The sequence below is a fragment of the Bombina bombina genome, chromosome 1, assembly GCF_027579735.1.
Source record: "Bombina bombina isolate aBomBom1 chromosome 1, aBomBom1.pri, whole genome shotgun sequence".
Lineage (NCBI taxonomy): Eukaryota > Metazoa > Chordata > Amphibia > Anura > Bombinatoridae > Bombina > Bombina bombina.
The window spans coordinates 17,524,521-17,551,229 of NC_069499.1; positions in this window are offsets into that span (position 1 = coordinate 17,524,521).

Here is a 26,709-nt window from a genome sequence, read left to right on the forward strand (position 1 = left end):
TGGGGTACTTTTCTAAATAGCATGAAGAGTACACTCTGAAAGAAATGAGCCATTCATCAAAAGTTTCCGGGCGCTTGAACCGTTTAGGACCAGTGCCATCCATACTCTTCTCCTTTTGTCTATAAGCTTCTGCCGAAAGCTCAAAGACATTAACGTATTTACCTTGCTGAATTTTCTTAACCGTCTTAGGTTTTAAATGTCCATGCAAGGAAGGGGTATAAGAGGGCAAAGCGTCACCGTGTAAGGCGACCTTCTGCTCTGAACTAAGGCTAGGTAAAGGGCGCTCAATTAACTGGGCTGATGTGTCATGGGGATGCTCTGTTAAAGCTAGTTGCTGCTGCTGCTGCTGTTGACCTGCTCTTTTAAAATTACCCCCTTGAAATTCCTGCCATATCTCTTTCACCATTGAGAACATACGTTTCTGGCCCTTAGTATTTAGCCCAGATGAAGAGTCACTGTCCGATTCTGACTCAGTTAGTGATAAGTCATCTATGTCAGGTCGGTCGTGTATAAATGCCCCAGTCTTACCCTCTGCAGAGGATGCCGCTGCTGGAGCTGTAGTAACCGTCGGGGCGTCCCCCCTTGACTCGGGAACCACTGACTGCTGAGCAGGTGCCGCTATCGCTAGATCATGTTGTGCTCCCGCTGAATTAGCTGCCTGAGGAGTGATGCTGATTGGAGCAGAGATTGATGACAGCACAGGACCCCCTTGAGCTGTACCCTGCAAGAGAGAGAAAATTTGGCAAGCACAACGAACACCAGCATTGGAAGGATTAACAGTTTCAATCCCTCTAGCCTCATTCCCCATTACGCTGCACCCTGTCACACCCTGCAAATTAGCACTGGTCCTAACTGTATTCCCGTTGGGAAATGAAAGAGGGTCCCCAACAGGAAAAGAAGAATTCTGCACACTCATCCCAGCACTAACATTAGCCCCAGGCGCACTGGTTAATGCATTCAAATGATCATGAGCATTCACACTGGCACTGAAGGTGTTAAAAGGGGCAGAAGCTCTTTCATTCACAACCTGCACATTGACTCCTGCCTGTACTGCCCTATCACGTGCATGCAAGTCACTCACACCTCTTGTATAACTGGGTTAATAGTGCCTCCCCTAATAGTACTATCATTTAACCCTTCAGGCACAGCATCGCTGCTGTGAGCTTCGCCCCTGTTGTGAGTATCATATTGATCTGAACCCCTATACAACTGGGTATGTGTGCCATGGCTGCCCCTAACAAACATTCTTTTTCTCACATTAGAATGGCCGCCCCCTCTCATTCCCCTTGCTATGTTTGTTCCAGCACCTCTCTTATGCCCTGGGATACCTCTTATGGCCCCGCCCCCCCCCCGTGTCGCAGTACCAAAATTATCCCTTTTTGCACAATTTTCCTTCGTGTACTATCCCCCAAGGAGACTGGCAATCGTTCCCCTACCGGTGTCCTCTCATGGTACTCGCCTCCGGCGTGCATGAGAGGACCCGGTCGATTGCCTCCATCTCCGTCTGTGGCTAAGCGCGTGTGAGCGGAAATGACATCACCAGAAGGGGCGGGGCTTCTCGCGTCCACTTCCGGATTCGCCGATGAGGACACCACATGGAGGGGAGCGACGGGAGGAGTCATGGCCGACGCGAGCGACGTAAGGAAGGACGCCACTGCCGATGCAGCCGACGGGGAAAGCGCCTCAAAGAGGGAGGATACTGAAGCTTCAGGTAAGTTACCCGGCAACATGCAAGAATGCCCCACACCAACCGCCGCCATATTGGAGGACCCACCGCTGCCATATTGGGGCCTACTACTAGGCCTTGCTGTACCGCCGCCATGTTTGAGCTCACACCTACCGCCGCCATATTGGGGCCTACTACTAGGCCTTGCTGGGGGTTAATAACTGGAGCGGTAGTGGCGGTCAGATTATTGGGGTTTAAATTACCACGTAGCACGCCCGAGGCCCTGTCAACATTTTGTGTGCTATCCCTGAGCACAGTAGTGGCGGTCGGATTGTTCACTATATAGGGGGAAGGGAGCACGGTAGTGGCGGTATCGTTAACTATATATGGGGAAGGGGAATGAACCCTAGCAGACCCTCTACCCGGAACATTAGGCCTTTTCTTAACTACTGGGGTCGTCATGCCAGGCCTGACATTAAACAGCTCAGGCGATTCCACAATTTGTTCCACCACCTGTCTACCTTGTTGTACCCCTGCCCCACTATCTTCTGCACCCAAGGCCTCCATGCTAGGGGCCCTGACCAGTGCCTCAGTGGCATAGGCCGATCCAGTGCAGCTAATTTCATGAACCTCATCAACTGTAGTCACTGGTCTATGTAAATTACTAGGTGCTGCATCAACTAAGCTAGTAAATTGAGTTTCAGGAACAAAATCATCTAACTCCTCCAAATTATCCATGTCACATATCTGCCTTTCCTTTCCAGGTCTTGCAAAAGTCAGAGCATGGAATCTTTGAGGAGGAAGTCTGGTTCTTCTAGGACGCTGCATGAGGAAGTTTTGAATCACAGCAAATACTGCAAAAAACGTCTCTGCTCAGGATCCAAGAAGAAGAGGGCCAGTGAGCTGTGTTGCACACTTTTAAGGTAAGAGGGGGAGCTCCTCCCTACACTAGCAACATTGTTGCAACTAACCCCATACTGCCCTCTTCTCCTATCTCACTCCTTCCAGCATTAACCCTTAGCTTGTTTCAGTCCCATGCTGGTCCCTCCACTGTCTTTACTGGTGTTGCTGCTGTACTGTGGCAGAGTGTGCGCACTTGTTCCTGTGCTGCCTCTGAACTGTGACAGAGTGTGCGCACTTGTTCCTGTGCTGCCTCTGAACTGTGACAGAGTGTGCGCACTTGTTCCTGTGCTGCCTCTGAACTGTGACAGCGTGTGCGCACTTGTTCCTGTGCTGCTTCTGAACTGTGACAGCGTGTGCGCACTTGTTCCTGTGCTGCCTCTGAACTGTGACAGCGTGTGCGCACTTGTTCCTGTGCTGCCTCTGAACTTTGACACATTTCTACTGCCTTTTCCAGTGTTAAATCTTTCTCTCTGAGCAAGCGTTCTTTAACCCTTATATTTCTGCTGCCCATGACTAACTGGTCTCTGATTAATGAGTTACACATTGCTCCATAATTACATGATCTACTCTTCAGTTTTAAGTCTGTTACATACTCCTCAATAGTCTCTGTTTCATTCTGCATTCTACATCTGAAAAGATACCTTTCATAGGTTTCATTGCGTCTAGGTACACAGTACTGTTCAAATTTGTCTATAACAACCTGATAAACATCCCTTTCTTCATCTGTAAATGTGAAGGTGTTGTATACATCTATTGCTGCTGATCCTGCTACAGTCAGTGCAATCTTTTGTTCATCATCTTGCTCCTGAGCTCCTATAGCTCTAACATATAGCTGGAATCTTTTGTTCATCATCTTGCTCCTGAGCTCCTATAGCTCTAACATATAGCTGGAATCTTTGCTTAAACCTCTGCCATGCATCTTCCATATTACCAGTCATTTTTAATTCTGCTGGAGGATTTAATTTTTCCATCTTAATGTTACTGACTCTAGATTTCTTTTTGTTGTAAATTATGCAGTATTAATATAAAAGTCTGTAGTGCTGTTAGAATCAGTCAGTTGTACAAGTTATGATGCACTTACTCAGTTCATGAGAAGAACCTATAGTCATTCTGCCAGAGCCTTGACTCTCACACTTTCAATTTGCTGCAAAGATTTCTAATGGATTCCTCAGAGTCCTTGCTTGTCAGTTCAGATGGAAGCAGGGAACTCCTTATTCTGACACCATGTTTTATCTTAGTTTATATAAGGAGATCAAGCACAGGTCTTTATAACCTCACCCGGGTTAGCCCCCCATATTCAAAATTTTAACAAATTATCATTCCATTTGTTAGATCTTTGTTAGATCAGGTTAGATCAACTGTTTTTTTCGTTAGATCTACTCCAAATTTTATTGATTTTGATAGATATACGTTAGATCAGGTTAGAGCAACTGTTTTTTTCGTTAGATCTATCACGCAAGCGGCGGTATTCACAATCCTAATTTGTGTGCGGTGGAGGGGTGATCCCCGGGTTAGCCCCCCTCAACTGAAATCTGGACCAAATTTTATTGATTTTGATAGATATACGTTATATCAGGTTAGATCAACTGTTTTTTTCGTTAGATCTATCACGCAAGCGGCGGTATTCACAATCCTAGTTTGTGTGTGGGGGAGGGGTGATCCCCGGGTTAGCCCCCCCTCAACTGAAATCTGGACCAAATTTTATTGATTTTGATAGATATACGTTAGATCAGGTTAGATCAACTGTTTTTTTCGTTAGATCTATCACGCAATCGGCGGTATTCACAATCCTAGTTTGTGTGCGGTGGAGGGGTGATCCCCGGGTTAGCCCCCCCTCAACTGAAATCTGGACCAAATTTTATTGATTTTGATAGATATACGTTAGATCAGGTTAGATCAACTATTTTTTTCGTTAGATCTATCACGCAAGCGGCGTTATTAACAATCCTATTTTGTGTGCGGGGGAGGGGTGATCCCCGGGTTAGCCCCCCCTCAACTGAAATCTGGACCAAATTTGATTGATTTTGATAGATATACGTTAGATCAGGTTAGATCAACTGTTTTTTTTTCGTTAGATCTATCACGCAAGCGGCGGCATTCACAATCCTAGTTTGTGTGCGGGGGAGGGGTGATCCCCGGGTTAGCCCCCCCTCAACTGAAATCTGGACCAAATTTGATTGATTTTGATAGATATACGTTAGATCAGGTTAGATCAACTCTTTTTTTCGTTAGATCTATCACGCAAGCGGCGGTATTAACAATCCTATTTTGTGTGCGGGGGAGGGGTGATCCCCGGGTTAACCCCCCCCTCAACTGAAATCTGGACCACATTTTATTGATTTTGATAGATATATGTTAGATCAGGTTAGATCAAATGTTTTTTTCGTTAGATTTATCACGTAAGCGGCGGTATTAACAATCCTTGTTTGTGTGCGGGGGAGGGGTGATCCCCGGGTTAGCCCCCCCTCAACTGAAATCTGGACCAAATTTGATTGATTTTGATAGATATACTTTAGATCAGGTTAGATCAACTGTTTTTTCGTTAGATCTATCACGCAAGCGGCGGTATTAACAATCCTATTTTGTGTGCGGGGGAGGGGTGATCCCCGGGTTAGCCCCCCCTCAACTGAAATCTGGACCAAATTTTATTGATTTTGATAGATATACGTTAGATCAGGTTAGATCAACTGTTTTTTTTCGTTAGATCTATCACGCAAGCGGCAGTATTCACAATCCTAGTTTGTGTGCGGGGGAGGGGTGATCCCCGAGTTAGCCCCCCCTCAACTGAGATCCGGACCAAATTTTATTGAATTTGATAGATATATGTTAGATCAGGTTAGATCAACTGTTTTTTTTTCGTTAGATCTATCACGCAAGCGGCGGTATTCACAATCCTAGTTTGTGTGCGGGGGAGGGGTAATCACTGGGCTAGCCCCCCCCCCCTTCAACTGAAATCCGGACTAAATTTTATTGATTTTGATAGATATATGTTAGATCAGGTTAGATTAACTGTTTTTTTTTGTTAGATCTATCACGCAAGCGGCAGTATTCACAATCCTAGTTTGTGTGCGGGGGAGTGTGACAGGGTTGGGGGGTGAGTGTGACAGTGCGAGAGAAGGTGAGTGTGACAGGATTAGTGGGTTAATGTGATCAGGTGAGTGTGGCAGGGTGAAGGGGGTGTGTGTGACAAAGTGATAGACAGGGTCGGGGTGGGACCAAAAATAGGCCCAAGCATTTTAAGGCAAAGCAGCCATCCCAATTTCTTGTCAACACCAGAATTTTTGTTGTTTAAAAAGATAGATAATCCCTTTATTACCCATTCCACAGTTTTGCACAACCAACAATGTTATATTAATGTACTTTTTACCTCTGTGATTACCTTATATCTAAGCCTCTGCAGACTGCTCCTTATCTCAGTTATATTAATATACTTTTTACCTCTGTGATTACCTTATATCTAAGCCTCTGCAGACTGCCCCTTATCTCAGTTATATTAATATACTTTTTACCTCTGAGATTAGCCTGTATCTAAGCCTCTGCAGACTGCTCCTTATGTCAGTTATATTAATATACTTTTTACCTCTGTGATTACCTTATATCTAAGCCTCTGCAGACTGCCCCTTATCTCAGTTATATTAATGTACTTTTTACCTCTGTGATTACCTTATATCTAAGCCTCTGCAGACTGCCCCCTTATCTCAGTTATATTAATATACTTTTTACCTCTGTGATTACCTTGTATCTAAGCCTCTGCAGACTGCTCCTTATCTCAGTTATATTAATATACTTTTTACCTCTGTGATAACCTTGTTTCTAAGCATCTTCTAACAGCCCCCTGATCACATGACATTTTATTTATTATGTGTTGACTTTCATTTTAGCCAATTAGTGCAGTGTCTGCCACAAGCCACGGGCGTGATCACAATGTTATTTATATGGCTCACATGAACTAGCTCTCCCCTGTTGTGAAAAGCAAATAAAAAAGCATGTGATAAGAGGCGGCCTTTAAGGGCTTAGAAATTATCATATGAGCCTTCCTAGGTTTTGCTTTTAACTAAGAATACCAAGAGAACAAAGCAAAATTGGTGATAAAAGTAAATTGGAAAGTTGTTTAAAATTGCATGCCCTATTTGAAACATAAACGTTTTTTTTGGGACTTGACTTTCCCTTTAACACTCGCTTGTCCAGGATGATTGAAATGCTGTGCTATAGTGCAACCGTTTGCACCACAGCAGGGATTGGCGTTGTGCAATAATCCTCTTGTGCAAAATTACATTTTACCTTGCTTTGAAACATGGCCACCTGCAGGGATTGTAAATATACCTTAATGTGTGACATCCAGCACTACAGAAATACACTTGTATGAACGCAGACCCCACATACAGACACTCATATGCAAGCACATCACACATACACACACTCATATGCAAGCACATCACACATACACACACTCATATGCACGCACATCACACGTACACTCATATGTAAGCAGATCACACATATACCCACTTCCAAACACACTCATATGCAATCACATCACACATACACACACTCATATGCACGCACATCACACATACACCCACTTACACTCATATGCAAGCACATCACACATACACACACTCATATGCTCACACATACACACACTCATATGTAAGCAGATCACACATACACACACTTACACACACTCATATGTAAGCAGATCACACATACACCCACTTACACTCATATGTAAGCAGATCACACATACACCCACTTCCAAACACACTCATATGCAAGCACATCACATACACTCACTCATATGCAAGCACATCACACATACACACACTCATATGCACGCACATCACACATACACACACTCATATGCAAGCACATCACACATACACACTCATATGCAAGCACATCACACATACACACACTCATATGCACACACATCACACATATACCCACTTACGGCTGTGACACACATACACATACATATACACACATACACTCATACATACACACATACATACAATCATACCTACACCCATACATACACACATACATACACACACACATACATACACACACACATACACTCATACATACACACATACATACAATCATACATATACACACATACAAGCATACATATATACACACATACTCACATACATACAAGCATACATAAACACACACACAAGCATACATAAACACACATGCACATACACACACACATACAAGCATACATATACACACATACTCACACACATACAAGCATACATATACACACACACACACAAGTATACATACATATATACACATGCACGCACACACACAAGGATACATATATACACATACACACACAAGTATATATATATATATATATATATATATATATATACACACACACACACAAGCATACATATACACACACAAGCATACCTATACATACAAGCATACATATACACACAAGCATACATATATACACATACACACAAGCATACATATATACACACACATACATATACACACAAGCATACGTATACACACACAAGCATACGTATACACACACAAGCATACATATACACACACAAGCATACATATACACACACAAGCATACATATACACACAAGCATACATATATACACACACATACATATACACACAAGCATACATATACACACAAGCATACATATACACACACAAGCATACGTATACACACACAAGCATACATATACACACACAAGCATACATATATACACATACACACAAGCATACATATATACACACATATATATACACACACAAGCATACATATACACACATGCACATACAAACATACATATACACACATGCACACACACACACAAGCATAAATATACACACAAGCATACATATACACACAAGCATACATATACACACAAGCATACATATATACACATACACACAAGCATACATATATACACACACATACATATACACACACAAGCATACATATACACACACAAGCATACATATATACAGTACACACACATATATATACACACACAAGCATACATATACACACAAGCATACATATATACACATACACACAAGCATACATATACACACACAAGCATACATATATACACACACATATATATACACACACAAGCATACATATACACACAAGCATACATATATACACATACACACAAGCATACATATATACACACACATACATATACACACACAAGCATACATATACACACACAAGCATACATATACACACACAAGCATACATATATATATATATATACACACACAAGCATACATATACACACATGCACATACAAACATACATATACACACATGCACACACAAGCATAAATATACACACATTCACACACAAGCATATATATATACACACATGCACAAGCTCTTCCCTCCTGACCTGCGCGCTGCCTGGGGACAGCTCAACAGGAGCCGGGGACATTTCTGGGACATAATTTTTCCAGGGACAATCTCCTCAATCCGGGGACTGTTCCCTAAAATCAGGGACGTCTGGTCACCCTATCATAAGAAATGTGTTGCATAGCATCTTCAACAAGTCTTCTTCTTTGTTCCATACCTGGGAGAGGTTCACCAGTGTGATCCATGGAGATGAAGGAGGGTTAATCTCATAAAGTATTAACTTCCATATCTCTTACATCAAGAGTTAATACTTATTATAATAAAATCAGCAATATTAAATGTGATAATAAGTACTTTTATAAAACACAATACTAAAGAATGTATTTCTTCTGTTATAGGACAAATGTATACTATAAAATAATCCAATAAAGTGTAGAATAATCTTCCATTCCCTGCTTCCTACACCCTGGTGGTATGTGGGGGCGTAGTTTGTCACTGCTGGATGTCTCTTGGTCTTGTGCAGAGCTTTGGGGCGGGGTTATAATAATGTCCCTCACAGGCCAAATAGACACAGTGCGTGCAAAAGCACTGACTGGTCTGTGCATGGACATGCGCTTCTGCATGCTACCGAATACCGTCTCTTGCATTATAGATCTAACAAAAAAAATAGTTGATCTAACCTGATCTAACGTATATCTATCAAATTCAATAAAATTTGGTCCAGATTTCAGTTGAGGGGGGGCTAACCCGGGGATCACCCCTCCCCCGCACACAAAATAGGATTGTGAATACCGCCGCTTGCGTGATAGATCTAACGAAAAAAACAGTTGATCTAACCTGATCTAATGTATATCTATCAAAATCAATAAAATTTGGTCCAGATTTCAGTTGAGGGGGGGCTAGCCCGGGGATCACCCCTCCCCCGCACACAAACTAGGATTGTGAATACCGCCGCTTGCGTGATAGATCTAACGAAAAAAACAGTTGATCTAACCTGATCTAACGTATATCTATCAAAATAAATAAAATTTGGTCCAGATTTCAGTTGAGGGGGGGCTAGCCCCCCCTCATTAAAAATGCAATATCTCAGTAATTAGACTAGATCTAACAAAACTTTTGGCTGATCAAACCTGATCTAACGTGGAGCTATCATAATCAATAACATTTTGTCTAAATTTTTGTTGAGGGGGGGCTGGCTACGGGTTAGCCCCCCCTGAAAAAGATTGTTAATATTTCATATTTTAGAGTAGATCTAACGAAAAAAACAGTTGATCTAACAAATGGAATGATAATTTGTTAAAATTTTGAATATGGGGGGGCTAACCCGGGTGAGGTGTTTTTATAACTGTAAACTTTATTAAGAATGCTATACACACACACACAATGCAAGAGGCACTACCATTTTGCACATAACAGGTTGATATGGTTCATACCAACTGATAATCTCAATATCACACAGCCAGGTACACGAGAGAAGGTGGCAGTGTAGCTGTGCAAGGCTGGGCTAAGGCAACCAGCCCGTGCTGTATTAACTTTCTAGGGATGCTTCTATATGAGTAAAGTCACGTCTACAGACAGTAAGCAGCCTAAATTTACTCATATACAGTGGATATTGAAAAGAGTCACCCCCTTGAAAATAATCACATTTTGTTGCTTTGCAGCCTAAAATAAAGACAGACACAGTTTTTGTTTATTCAGTTGCAATTACTCAGTGCAAAAAACAGGGTCAGGCAAAAATAAAAACAATTCAAAAACAGAATCACTGAGTTGCAAAAAGGATCACCCCCCTCCTAAAATTACGCAATCAGGTGTAGCTAATCACCTTCTCAATGGCACACACAAAGCCATTTGACCAGCTGTGGGCATTTCCTGGAACATCTTAGTCCCTGGTAGTGCAACTGAAGCAATCAACTATGGGTGGCAAGACAAAAGATCTCTAGGATAATGTTGTGGACAGGCAAAAGTCAGGAGATGGATACAAAAACAATCAAAGGTTTTATCAATGCCTAGAAGCAGAGTGAAGTCTATTATTAAGAAGTGGAATGTATTTGGTACAACACAGACCCTCTCTGGATCAGGACGTTGCTCCAAACTGGATAAAGAGCCAGGAGGAAACTGGTCAGAGAGGCTACCAAGAGGCCCACGGCAACTCTGAAGCAGTTGCAGGAATTTATGACAAAGAGTGGTCATTGTGTGGATATGACAACAATATCACAAATTCTCCACAAATGTGGCTTGTATGGGACGGTTGCAAGAAAAAGCCACTCCTCAAGAAAGGCCACATGCAGTCATGACTGAGCTTTGCCATAGCACACCTAGGATAATCTGAGGCCACATGCAAAAAGGTGTTATGGTCAGATGAGACTACAATGTAATTATTTGGCTCAACACCAAACAATATGTCTGGAGGAAATCCAATACAGCTCACCATCCAAATAACACCATACCTACAGTAAAGCATGGAGGTGGTAATATCCTGTTATGGGGGTGTTTATCTGCAGCAGGCACTGGAGCACTTGTCAGGATAGAAGGAATAATGGATGGGGCAAAATTCCGTCAAATTATTGAGGAAAATCTGCTGCCCTCTGCCAGGAAGCTGTCAATGGGAAGAAGGTTTACCTTCCAACATGAAAATGACCTAAATCACACAGCAAAAATGACCACACAGTGGTTGAAGGAGAAAAAAGTGAATGTCCTTGAATGGCCAAGTCAGAGCCCAGACTTTAACCTCATTGAATATCTGTGGCATGACTTGAAGACTGCAGTCCACAAACGGTCACCATCAAATGTAACGGAACTGGAGCAGTTCTGCAAAAAAGAGTGGACAAATATTACACAGTCTAGATGTGCAAAGTTAGTAGAGACATATCCCAACAGACTAAAGGCTGCAAAAGGTGGTTCAACAAAATACTGACACAAGGGGGTTATCCTTTTTCGAACTCAGTGATTCTGTTTTTGAATTGTCTTTATTTTTGCCTGACATGTTGGTGTTATATCTTTCACTTGGATGTTATAAGTTACACTCAGTAATTAGAACTGGATAAACAAAAACGGTCTGTCTTTATTTCAGGCTGCAAAGCAACAAAATGTGATTATTTTCAAGGGGGAGGGGGTAATTCTTTTCAATACCCACTGTAGAAGCAACTACTTGAAAGTTAATTCAGCTTCATTCTTTACCATCTGAGGGAGGAGACACCATTTGATTTGGATTAGGAACACTGCTCTTACTGAGGCCCCAAAAAGTGCCACCCCCCAAGCTGCCGTCCTAAGCACATGCCTTGTCTTCCTATTCAGTAATACACCCCTGTTTTCACCCAATAGGGTTGTGGCGGATTAGGGGTTAATAGGTTAGGGGTGTTTGTGGTGGTTTAAAGGTTATTAGGTTAGGGGGTGTTTGAAATGGAGGGATATGGCAGTATAGGGGTTAATAGGTTAGGAAGTTTACTGCGGTAAGCTATTGGCGGTTTAGAGGTTAATTAGTGTAGGGTTAGTTTGTGGTGGTGGGTTATGTCGGTTTAGGGATTTTTTTGCAATAGGGTTTTTTTTATTGAGCAAAAGAGTTGCTAGACTTTAGGGCAAAGCCCTATCAAATGCTCTTATCAGGGCAATGCCTAACAGAAATCTCTTCTATGGGCATCTTTTTCAGGACAGGGTTTTCTTTTTAACTTAGGATTTTTTTTAGAAAAGGGATGCTATGTTCACTTAGAGCACTGCCTTTCCAAATATCCTTTTCAGGGCAATCTTTTTTTAGAATATGGCTTTTTTATGGGCAAAAGAGCTATGTTCAAACTTAGGGGCCGATTTAACAAATGTCAGACAGACATGATCCGCTGTAGCAGACGAGTTAAGGAGCAGCGGTCTTAAGACAGCTGCTTCTTAACTTACATATCCTGTCTAAACTATAATGATTTAACAAAATAGTACTTTTTATTTTTACACTAGAGACATGAACGTAGAAATCAGCTTACAAGTCTCATGCACCTTTTGTTTCTTCATTTCAGTGGCGTGGGACACTTTAGCTAAAAGTAAAGAATGCATGAATTGCTAAGAGTGTTCATGTGATGTGCACGTGGCTTATAACATCTGATATCTATTTATGGCTAGATTACGACTGGAGTGGTACTTTGTGATCCTGCTTGAGCATTAACTCCACTGGAAGTAAGCATTTTGCGCACGTTGGGTACAACAAACCCGATTGCGCTAAACCGACATGAAATATTAATATTTTACATTCCAATGTTCTTCACGTAGCAGAATATGCTCTGTATATTCTTAAATACATATCCTATGTTATAAAAGGCCAAGTATGTTTGTCCGATGCAGTCATGGGCAGTAGAGATTGCAGCGTGAGACAAATATACTTGGCCTTAACCCCATAACAACCAGCGCTGGTCGTTAAGCCCTGGGCCTCTCTCTGCCGCGATCTTGCTAAGAGTGGGGCAGTGCAGAAATAGTCTTGAAGAGCTACCGAATCAGAGCAGGACACTCTGTGTACCTCTCTGCATTGGGCAGCGGTGGTGCCGATAGAGGGTTAAGAGGGAGGCGGGTGGGCGGCCCATCTGGGGGGTTGTAGGTGCGGGAGAGGGTTAGGAGGTGGGCAGGAGCGGGTGGGAACACTGCACTACAGAATTATTTTTTTTGAGAGCGGCAGGGAAGGGGAAGGAGATAGAGGGGATCCAAGTAGATAGAGATGTTGGCCCGTGTACACAGGCTTTAGGACTAGTTTCTACATATTTCTGATGGGTTTTTTTTTGGTAATATATATAGGAATATCTATTTAAAAGTACATAAAACATATTCCCCTATGTGAATATTGCATAAATATGATTTTTCAAGTTTTCAGCTACTTGACTGCAAAGGGATCCAATGTACATATACATATATAAACATATAAATACATCTGCACACACATATAATCACACATATATACAGTATTTCACAAAAGTGAGTAAACCCCTCACATTTTTCTAAATATTTTATTATATCTTTTCATGTGACAACACTGAAGAAATGACACTTAGTGAGTGTACAGCCTGTATAACAGTGTAAATGTGCTGCCCCCTCAAAATAAATCAACACACATCCAGTAATGTCTAAACCGTTGGCAACAAAAGTGAGTACACCCCTAAGTGGAAATGTCCAAATTGGGCCCAAAGGGTCAATATTTTGTGTGGCCACCATTATTTTCCAGCACTGCCTTAACCCTCTTAGGCATGGAGTTCACCAGAGCTTCACAGGTTGCCACTGGAGTCCTCTTCCACTCCTCCATGATGACATCACGGAGCTGGTGGATGTTAGAGACCTTGCGCTCCCCCACATTCCGTTTGAGGATGCCCCACAGATGCTCAATAGGGTTTAGGTCTGGAGACATGCTTGTACTCCTCACCTGGTTGCCGCCACACAGGCTTGACACCATCTTAACCAAATAAGTTTATCTTGGTCTCAGGACATGGTTCCAGTAATCCATGTCCTTAGTCTGCTTGTCTTCAGCAAACTCTTTGCTGGCTTTCTTGTGCATCATCTTTAGAAGAGGCTTCCTTCTGGGACGACAGCCATGCAAAGCAATTTGATGCAATGTGTGGCATATGGTCTGAGCACTGACAGGCTGACCCCCCCCACCCCTTCAACTTCTGCAGCAATGCTGGCAGCACTCATAAGTCTATTTTCCAAAGCCAAACTTTGGATATGATGCTGAGCACGTACACTTCTTTGGTCGACCATGGTGAAGCCTATTCTGACTGGAACCTGCCCTGTGAAACCGCTGTATGGTCTTGCCCACAGTGCTACAGCTCAATTTCAGGGTCTTGGCAATCTTCTTGTCAGGATATCTGTGAGTGTTATTAAATAATATATATATATATATATATATATATATATATATATATATATATATATATATATATATATATATATATATATATATATATATACAAAGGTCAGGTTAAGTGCACTCACTGTTACATTGACATCTGCCGGGGTGCTGCGTGAAAATATGTAGTAGTAACAATCAACCCCAAAAGCGGAAGAAAAACGCTTCACTCTCCGGTCTTTGCAAAAGATAAAAGACTTTAATCCATCCTTGTTAGACAATCAGTAAGACAACATCCCAAACGTTTCGATACCTACTGGTATCTTTTTCAATGGGTGAATTCTTCTTTGGTCGACCATGGTGAAGCCTATTCTGACTGGAACCTGCCCTGTGAAACCGCTGTATGGTCTTGCCCACAGTGCTACAGCTCAATTTCAGGGTCTTGGCAATCTTCTTGTCAGGATATCTGTGAGTGTTATTAAATAATATATAAATATATATATATATATATATATATATATATATATATATATATATATATATATATATATATATATATATATATATACAAAGGTCAGGTTAAGTGCACTCACTGTTACATTGACATCTGCCGGGGTGCTGCGTGAAAATATGTAGTAGTAACAATCAACCCCAAAAGCGGAAGAAAAACGCTTCACTCTCCGGTCTTTGCAAAAGATAAAAGACTTTAATCCATCCTTGTTAGACAATCAGTAAGACAACATCCCAAACGTTTCGATACCTACTGGTATCTTTTTCAATGGGTGAATTCTTCTTTGGTCGACCATGGTGAAGCCTATTCTGACTGGAACCTGCCCTGTGAAACCGCTGTATGGTCTTGCCCACAGTGCTACAGCTCAATTTCAGGGTCTTGGCAATCTTCTTGTCAGGATATCTGTGAGTGTTATTAAATAATATATAAATATATATATATATATATATATATATATATATATATATATATATATATATATATATATATATATATATATATATATATATATATATATATATACAAAGGTCAGGTTAAGTGCACTCACTGTTACATTGACATCTGCCGGGGTGCTGCGTGAAAATATGTAGTAGTAACAATCAACCCCAAAAGCGGAAGAAAAACGCTTCACTCTCCGGTCTTTGCAAAAGATAAAAGACTTTAATCCATCCTTGTTAGACAATCAGTAAGACAACATCCCAAACGTTTCGATACCTACTGGTATCTTTTTCAATGGGTGAATAAATTTCCTGTGTCGCAAAAAGCTCCTAATCTAACCCACACACCACTCACCTATTTATACCCCTAAGTGCTAATGCTGTTTAGCAATGTCACGGATCAACACCGGAAAGCCCTATTGAAAAAGCTAAAGGCTAAAATCAGATCACATCGTAATCCCTATATTACAGATATTTATTAATAAAAAGTGTTAGACGACACTCCAGGGAACCCCTGATAACCTTAATACTATGCTGGGTTTCATATAGTGATTGCATTCACTGAAGCTCAATTACCAACTTTAAGTCTAACGTTCAATCACCTAAGTGTCACTAGTATAGCAGATGACAGATAATAAAATTAAACAAGAAGAACAAGAAAAAATATTAATCAGAAAATATTAATGTCAAATTAAAAATAAAGAAAAAGAAAAAAATAAATAGAAAAATAAAGAAAAGGAAAAAAAATTGAAGAAATTAAATACAAATTAAATTAAAAAAAAAAATAGTAAACAATAAAAAGACAAAAAAACAAACACAGAATAAATAAATGTAAAAGTAAATGAAAAGAATATATGGTAGAAACAATATGTATACTAAGATCCAAAAAACTTAGTGTGACAGACCCTTCGGTCAGGACTGAAAGTGTTAACTTTATTTTCTAACCACAAGTGGCTGGCTCCAGCTACAATCTAATTAATGCTTAGCATTCTATTGTTTGATCACCTCCAGAGAGAAAGTGATAAGAAGAGTCAAGAGTGTCTTGTGGTTGAAGTGTTTAAGTAATATAATTATATTGTATCATGTCAAGGGCGCTTCTCCCTTTTATCTAATGTACAACATTCTTTCAACCCCCATCTGTGGGGGGGTCAAAAACCTGTATAAATCTGTATGCTGCCTTCAAATAAAGTTGTCATTCTGTTTTAAACCTGAAACTGGCTGGGTTGTGAATTGCTGATTGTCTATGCAGGACATTGTTCATCTGGGGTTAACCCTTGGTACACAGTTGGTACCGTAACATTGGTGGCAAGCGACGGGAGAATCCTTATCGCCCAGAAGAGCAACTACACAAGCCAGTAACCTCAGGAAGAGGGGGATTATTACAATACTGACTAAGATGGAAAGAGTACCAGGGACAGAAGGAACCAATGGGCCCAGCATAGCAGACAGAACCCCTGAAGAAGCAAGCTTTGATCGGGCGGTTAAAATAAGACTGGCATATTATGGCCCCAACCCATCTGCCGAAATTATCGACCGGGTCATAGCAGCTGTGGAGGCCAACCTACTTCGCCAAAGCGGCGCTGCAGCAGCCCAAGTCACAGCAACCCCAGTGGAAAAGGGAAAAGTAAATTTTGCAGCTTTTAAAAACTTCCTGGAAACAGAAGGAGAGATTGATGGGTACCTTGCGGATTTTGAGAGGCAATGTGCACTACACAAGGTACCCGCTGAGGACTGGGTCACGATATTATCCGGAAAATTATCCGGCCGGGCCAGTGAGGCTTTTCGGGCCATTCCAGATGAGGAAGTCGGGGATTATAATACTGTAAAAGAGGCTCTGCTCTCCAGGTATGCGGTTACACCGGAGGCATACCGGAGGCGGTTCAGAGACACTGTTAAATTGGCTGGTGATTCCTACCTTGAGTGGGCATGTAAGGTGCACCGCACAGCAGCTCACTGGATAGCGGGGTGCCAAGCCGTATCTGGGGAAGAGGTGCTGCAGCTATTCCTGTTGGAACATTGCTTCGACAAGTTACCCGCAGGAGTTCGAGAGTGGGTTCGGGACCGTAAACCCTCCACCCTGCATGAAGCGGCTCGCTTGGCAGATGAGTATACGGATGCCCGCAAACTGGACACTGCTACCACTAAGCCCCCTGCCAGAGTGGAGTACAGACCCCCAGTCACCCCAGCACCTGCCAGTTACCAACCCCCAGCACACCGCTATACCACACGGTCTCGGGCCACGAACTACCCTCAGAGAGCCTGGTTCAATTCGCGGGGCTACTCACAACCTATTCGGTGCTTTGGATGTAAGCAACTAGGGCACAAAAGACCAGAGTGTCCCCTAAACGCAGCGAACCAAGCACAGTCCTGGAGAAGACCCGCCGGCAGAATCCCACGTAACCCTCAGCCTGCGGCCCGCTACGTAGAGGCGCAAGAATGCTGGGGCATCCTACATGAGGCAGACCTTGTGCAAGCTGCCCACCGGAATAACCGGCAACTGGTTAAAGTGAATGGGAAGGAGGTCAGTGGTCTATGGGATACTGGTGCTACCATGACCTTGCTTCGAAAGAACTTGGTGTCTGAGAAACAGCACACAGGAGACACTGTGGCTGTGAGGGTAGCAGGGGGCACTGTGTTCCGCCTGCCTGTTGCCAGGGTGCATTTGGATTGGGGAGGGGGCGCTAGACCTGTGAATGTGGGGGTCATGAAGGATTTACCAGCTGATGTTCTCCTTGGAAATACCTTGGTCCCCCTTGATTCTGCCTATGCTCCCATGGGTCCCGCTGATGTTAACCCTGTGACTACCCGTGCTCAGATCCGTGCAGCAGAGACTGACCCCCCTGCTGCTAAGCCCCAGGACGCTGAGCTCAGTAAATCTCTATCCGCTATTGATACGTGGAAGTCCCGTTACAATGCGCTGATGAAGGAGAAGAGGAGCGCAGAGGAAAAAGCACGTTTAGAACAGGAATCTCTGCTAGACAGGCTGCACCGACAGACTGCAGAAAACACCAGCTTGAGAGTGGAACATGAAACCTTAAAGACAAACTTAGTGACACTTGAGGAGAAGCTGACGCTGGCTCATAGTGAGGTGCAGCAACTCAAGGGCACCCTATGTCAGTATGAAGGGATTGTGGATACCTATAAAGAGCAGGTACAGAAAACTCGTAAAGAAGCTGATGAGATTTTGAAGGACTGTTTAGCCCTAGTCTGGGCACTGAGGAAGTTGAACCCTTGTTTGTATGGACAGGAATTCTCTCTCATAACGGGAATACAAATGGATTGTCCCAGCAAACTGACATGCCTACCACCCCTTAGTCCGGTCATCCCCAGGTTGACCCGCAAAAGGGTCAAGCCGGGTCTGCCGGAGTGTTCCACAAGGGGGGAGCTATGTGACAGACCCTTCGGTCAGGACTGAAAGTGTTAACTTTATTTTCTAACCACAAGTGGCTGGCTCCAGCTACAATCTAATTAATGCTTAGCATTCTATTGTTTGATCACCTCCAGAGAGAAAGTGATAAGAAGAGTCAAGAGTGTCTTGTGGTTGAAGTGTTTAAGTAATATAATCCTATTGTATCATGTCAAGGGCGCTTCTCCCTTTTATCTAATGTACAACATTCTTTCAACCCCCATCTGTGGGGGGGCAAAAACCTGTATAAATCTGTATGCTGCCTTCAAATAAAGTTGTCATTCTGTTTTAAACCTGAAACTGGCTGGGTTGTGAATTGCTGATTGTCTATGCAGGACATTGTTCATCTGGGGTTAACCCTTGGTACACAGTTGGTACCGTAACACTTAGAAAAATAGATGCCCTGATATTATACTTCAAAGCATATTAGAGTATGGTAGAGAACAATAAGGCTAGCAACAATACACTGTTTCACGATATAACTCCAATTTTAAGGATAATAGTCCCGTATAGTATGAATGCCAGTTTAGAGCAAGTCAATTCTTTAATCCAAAGACAACCTAGATCGAACAATTATAGAAGCCTCTTCATAGGAAAACATTGTAATCTAGCTGCACATTCAGTCCTTTTGGAGTCACCGTGTCCAGTCGGTAGATCCAAGATGTTTTTACTTGGAGAAGTTTGGTATTTCTGTCACCCCCTCTCCGCAAGGGGGGCACATGATCAATTAGCATTGTCCTCAGACTTGCAGGTGTATGTCCTGCCTGGAGGAAGTGCCGAGCAACCGGTTGATCCGTTGTCTTTTTGTCTATTGCTGTCCTGATGGCATGACGATGGTTCGCCATCCTTTCACGGAAGGTGGTAGAGGTTTTTCCCACATAAACCAAGGACCATGGGCACATCAATATGTAGATCACATAAGTGCTCATACAGGATAACCTGTGTAGAATTTTGAATTTTCTCCCTGTATGAGGGTGATCGAAGTACATACCAGTCAACATACTATTACAGGTTGTACAGTCTCCATATCTATAGCATCCTAATTTTCTCTTGGCATCCATCCATGTGCCTTTTTCATAGCATTTTATCGGATCATTGTGGACCAAGATATCCTTTAGATTAGATGCCCTTTTGTAGACCATCCGTGGAGCTGCCGTGCGTAAGAAGGGAAGTGTCTTGTCGGTTTTTACGATATCCCAATTCTTTTTTTACAGATTCCGACCCCACCAGAGCTAATGCCTGCTGCTTCCTAGCCAGAATACAGAGCGTGTCTGAGCGCGCGAAAAATAAGCCCCGTCCATCAGGACCGATGACCGAGTAGGCCCAAACAACCGCATGGAGGAGCGGTTACGATACAAGCCATGTGGAAATGTTTACCACTGATAAACTGTTACGGTCAGAATGTGTAACAACCAGCCGCAAAACATATCTCCAAGTGTTTATTATAATGAATCTTTCAGCCTCTGTCATTATAAACCTTGCCCAAAAAATGTCAACTGAATAAAATAAATAATGAACAGGTTTTAGTAACACCCCCCTTGCAAATAGGTCTACTGCTTACCCCTTCCCTAACAGGGAATACATTTTCAGCCGTTTTCTGATATACCAAGTCTCCTCATTTTTTGCAGTACAGCGGTCCCACCCCTTGCGCTCTCTGCCTCCCCCTATTTTGCTCTCTCTCTCCCTATCTTTTGAGCTCTCTCTCCCCCTCTCTTTTGAGCTCTCTCCCCCCTCTCTTTTGAGCTTTCTCTCTCCCCCCTCTCTTTTGCGCTCTCTCTCTCCCCCCTCTCTATTGCGCTCTCTCTCTCCCACTCTCTTTTGCGCTCTCCCTCTCTTTTGCGCTCTCCCTCTCTTTTGCGCTCTCCCTCTCTTTTGCGCTCTCCCTCTCTTTTGCGCTCTCTCTCCCCTCTCTTTTGCGCTCTCTCTCTCCCCTCTCTTTTGCGCTCTCTCTCTCCCCCATCTCTTTTGCGCTCTCTCTCTCCCCCATCTCTTTTGCGCTCTCTCTCTCCCCCATCTCTTTTGCGCTCTCTCCCCCCTCTTTTGCGCTCTCTCCCCCCTCTTTTGCGCTCTCTCTCCCCCTTTCTTTTGTGCTCTCTCTCCCCCCTCTCTTTTGTGCACTTTCTCCCCCCTCTCTTTTGCGCACTCCCTCCCCCCTCTCTTTTGCTCTCTCTCTCTCCCCCCCTCTTTTGTGTGCTCTCTCTCCCCCCCTCTTTTGCGCTCTCCCTATCCCCCTCTCTTTTGCTCTCTCTCTCTCCCCCTTCTCTTTTGCGCTCTCTCTCTCCCCCATCTCTTTCGCTCTCTCTCTCCCCCCTCTCTTTTGAGCTCTCTCTCTCCCCCATCTCTTTTGGGAGCTCTCTCCCCCTCTTTTGAGCTCTCTCCCCCCCTCTCTCCCCCTCTTCTCTCTCTCTCTCCCCTCCTCTCTCTCTCTCCCCTCATCTCTCTCTTTCCCCCTCCTATCTCTCCCCCCTCTCTTTTGTGCTCTCTCTCCCCTTCTCTTTTGCGCTCTCTCTCTCCCCTTCTCTTTTGCGCTCTCTCTCCCCCCCTCTCTTTTGCGCTCTCTCTCTCTCCCCTCTCTTTTGCGCTCTCTCTCCCCTCTCTTTTGCGCTCTCCCCCCTCTCTTTTGCACTCTCTCACCCCCTCTCTTTTGCGCTCTCTCTCTCTCCCCCCTCTCTTTTGCTCTCTCTCTCTCCCCCCTCTCTTTTGCTCTCTCTCTCTCTCCCCCCTCTCTTTTGCTCTCTCTCTCTCCCCCCTCTTTTACTCTCTCTCTCTCCCCCCTCTCTCTTGCGATCTCTCTCCCCCCTCTTTTGCGCTCTCTCTCCCCCCTCTCTTTTGCGCTCTCTCTCCCCTTCTCTTTTGCGCTTCCCCCCCCTCTTTGCGCTCTCTCCCCCTCTCCTTTGCTCTCTCTCTCCCCCATCTTTTTGCGCTCTCTCCCCCCTCTCTTTTGAGCTCTCTCTCTCCCCCCTCTTTTGTGCTCTCTCTCTCTCCCCCCCCCTCTTTTGTGCTCTCTCCCCCCCCCTCTTTTGCGCTCTCTCCCCCCTCTCTTTTGCTCTCTCTCCCCCCTCTGTTTTGCGCTCTCTCTCCCCCCCTCTTTTGCGCTCTCTCCCCCCCTCTCTTTTGCTCTCTCTCTCTCCCCCTCTCTTTTGCGCTCCCCCCCCCTTTGCGCTCTCTCCCCCCTCTCCTTTGCTCTCTCTCTCTCTCTCCCTCTCTTTTGAGCGCTCTCTCTCCCCCCCTCTCCTCTCTCTCCCCCCTCTCTTTTGAGCGCTCTCTCTCCCCCCCCTCTCCTCTCTCTCCCCCCTCTCTTTTGTGCTCTCTCTCCCCCCCTCTTTTGCGCTCTCCCCCTCCCTCTTTTGCGCTCTCTCCCCCCCTCTCTTTTGCTCTCTCTCTCCCCCTCTCTTTTGCTCTCTCTCTCCCCCTCTCTTTGCGCTCTCTCTCTCCCCCTCTCTTTTGCGCTTTCTCCCCCCACTCTTCGTGCTCTCTCCCCCCCTCTCTTTTGCTCTCTCTCTCTCCCACATCTCTTTTGCGCTCTCTCCCCCCCTCTCTTTTGCTCTCTCTCTCCCCCATCAATTTTGTGCTCTCTCTCCCCCCTCTTTTGAGCTCTCTCTCTCTCCCCCCCCTCTCTTTTGAGCTCTCCCTCTCCCCCCTCTCCTCTCTCTCTCCCCCCCTCTCCTCTCTCCCCATCTCTCTCCCGTCTATCTCGCGACCGCTCCCGGCCACGCCCCCTTCACATACGGCCACGCCCCCTTCAGGCCATTCACGCCAGGCCACGCCCTAACTCATGCCGGCCACACCCACTTCTGCCGCAGATCAGCTAGGGAGTAGGACTCAAAGGCCAGGTGTGTTTGTCATCGTGCTGTGTCTACTGCGCATGACAGCTTCGGACAAACACAATTGGCCTTTTATATTATAGGATGATGAAAATAATGGTATCCTTAGTAAGTCCATTTAATGGCGAGAAAAACAGTAAATAATATGTGTGGGTACAGTAAATAAGTAAGAGTAAAATTACAGCTAAACACAAACACAGCAGAAATGTAAAAATAGCCCTGGTCCTTAAGGGAAAGAAATTGAAAAATGGCCTTGTCCTTAAGGGGTTAAAGAATAATAATAAGTAAATTGAAATATAACCCTGGTATATACCAACATATTATCTGGAGGCACTGCAGTAGATATTATTATTTTTATCACATTGATATAATGGGGGATATTTATCAAAGCCTCAACTATGCAGCATTTGCAGGCACCAATACGCTCGCCTAACATTGCGGCCGCAGACCTGAAAATGATCTGCATACTTATAAAAAAGCCGCGCACCAAGTACAGGGCGATGAGCATCGGACTGTTGTTAACTAACAGTCATCGATCTTGCTTCTTTTTACCAACTTTATTTATATGTTTATAAGTTTATTTTATATATATTTAGTGGCGGCGAGGTCTGGGAGCGGCGGGATAGGGGTTAATACATTTATTTAGTGGTGGCGGGGTCCGGGAGCGACGGGATAGGGGTTAAACATTTTAGTATAGTGACAGTGTTTAGTGACAGGGTATAAATAAAGTGGGTAAAAATTAATAGTTTAAAATTAGTTTATTCTAATTCTACAGGTAAGTTTAAAAATGTATTTTAAGATAGGGATGTTGTAATTTTAATGTAAAGTTAGCGGGTTGTTAGGTTTAGGGGTTAATAGCTTAATTTGGTTTATGGAGATGTGGGGGGGGGGGCTGGCGGTTTAGGGGTTAATAGGTTTAGTTAATGGTAGTGATGTGGGAGGCCAGGGGTTAATACATTGATTTAGTGGTGGCGGGGTTCGGGAGCGGCGGGACAGGGGTTAATACATTTATTTAGTGGCAGCGGGGTCTGGGAGTGGCAGGATAGGGGTTAATAACATTATGTAGGTGGCGGCGATGTCGGGCGGCAGATTAGGGGTGTTTAGACTCAGGGCTTATGTTAGGGTGTTAGGTGTAAATGTAACTTTTATTCTACCATAGAAATCAATGGGATATCTGGCAGCATCGAACATAAGCTTTCGCTGCTTTCAGACTCCTATTGATTCCTAAGGCATCCGCGGCCTCTAGGGTGGCGGATTGAAAACCAGGTACGCTGGGCCGGAATAGCCGCCAGCATACCTGTTAACTATTTGATAAATGGCAAAAGGTGTCAGAGCCGAATTTGTATTTGGAACATCTGTAATGACGTAAGCATCAATCTGTGTCGGATTGAGCCTGGCAGATCGTATGTTACGTCTCAAATTTTAACTTTTGCTGGTCTGCAGGGTTTGATAACTAGGTTGGATCAAGCTCGCAACAATTACACTGCGGAATTCCAGCGTATTTGCTGTTGACGGCTTGATAAATATCCCCCAATATATTTGTATTAAATAGTGATTATTAAAAAAGATTTATTTATTTTTTAAATTAATTTTAAAAAATAATTTTTTTTTGTTATTAATATTTCAAAATTAATATTTTAAAATTATTATTTTTTTCTCTTGTTGGTCAAAATTGTATTAGCGTTTTAAATTTAACCAAATACTAAGCCAAAATAATAATGTCTGTTACTAGAAGTGAATCAATTGAATCTGTTCTCAGAGTTGAAATATATTCCCCAAAATTACCTCTCACTCAGGGCGATGTCCTTAAGATGGACATTATAGGCCACATTAAGAAGAGGTGTAATATTGCGGGTGATTTAAATGATTATATGGATATGCTTGCAATTAAGACTAAAAATATTGCTATTGATGATGGAAGGTAGAATGAAAAAAGTGAATTGTTCCAAGAATTATTAAATTAAATCAATGCAAAAATCTAAAAAAACGGGATGAACTAATACTCAAATCCTGGGCCCTTGTAATTTGCATTATTGACGAAATGTCCACACTCCTTATAGAAAAGGAATTGCAAATACAGGGGCTATTAGCAATGAGGGTAATGCAGATACTTTAAAAAACCTAAAAGAATTGATGGGATATGAACTGCAGAATATTAGGGAAGAGTTTAAACAAAGGACCCCTATCGGGTCAGAAGTAAACTCCCAACATAGACAGTCACCTCATGTTTTAAATTCAGGGAACTGCTACACTTCAGAGGGGAAGGACAGTGATTATAGTGAGTAAGAGGGCGGAGCCAGCTACCCAAATAGCCCCCATAATTCTAATATGCGTAAGGGATCTCCCCACAGCAGAAGGGCAGATAGGGAACGCTCCAACCCTAACAAGGAGGTCCCTAGGAAGACCCAAGATGCGTCTAATAAGGTATATGACACCCCTAAAATAATTACTTTCTTAAATGGTGCAGTACCTAAATTTTCCAAAAAGGGAACCACTTCTATAATTGACCACTTAGAAACTTATGAGAATGCTTTATCCATAATGAATGTCAATTGTGAGCAATCAAAAATTAATTTTCTGCCCTGGGTATTTGAAAGTGAGCATCACAAATTCTTTGCTTCACTAAAGGATATGAATGTTCATTCCTGGAGTGAAACAAAGCAACAGTGCAAAAAGGAATATTTTTTTATCGCACGACCGCTGCTGCGGCTGTATATGGTTTGAAATGTTGCGTGAATCAAAGCCCAATTAAACTCCTTTCTGCACTAAAAAGTGCATACAGTTTGGCCGAAGATTACCCCAAATTTGAGAGCTCAGAATTTGTGAATTTATTTTTTGAAGCACTACCCTCACACATCAAAATGAATCTGGCTAGAGATTTTGATGAGAACTGCTCCATTGGACTGGCTGATCAAAGAGAGTACAAAATTATACTCTATTCAGCAGTCCGGTGAACAGGGGGTTAAAAGGGAACCAAGGGCCAGCCCCAAAATTGTGGCATAAACTAGGGTTTCACCTAGCCCCCTCAATTTGGAGTCTAAAAAGAAAACTTATGCGGAGGTTGGGGCGAGAAAACAGGCCTTCCCCGCAAAGTTTTAACTGGCAAAAATACTCTCAGGGTAACAAGACACCCCAAGTAAATAGTGCTCCCCAAGATATTAACGCTGAACTAGTTGAACCCCAAAGACAACCACGTAAAAATGGAAACAATAGCTATGATTCTGAGGGATCCCAAGGATCCAGGTATCAGTACCCTGGGATATCAAAAAATTGGTCCATGGGTAAAAAGAGCTTGTATAGTCAAGTGGGCCAATTTAGTACACAGTTAACTCAATTATGTACACTATTTACTATTAATAATCCTTTTTTAGGGGTACAGTCAGAGGCCAGCAGTGGGCCACAGGCACAGTCATAAATACAGCGGTATCACCTGAGAGGGGAGAGATATACCAAACAAAATGATAAATGTCAATAATGGTACTAATCATATTCTCTCCCTACAGCCCAGAAACAGCGATATAGCAGTGATGACAAGCAACCTCAGCCTGGAAGCTCTAACAAACCTCTTCCTTTGCAGTTTCCCCCTAACCTTATTCCCACAGATGCAGTACACAGGAACCCTGTCAGCCCTATTACAGAGGAAAGGACTGGTAAGAATGAAAATTCTTCTGCATCAGGTAACGTGGCGGATTCAGGTAACTTGTGGTGAAGCCCACAGACAGGTAATCATACTAGTTTTATGTGTGAAATGGTAGAAACTGCAGGGAAATATTATGTA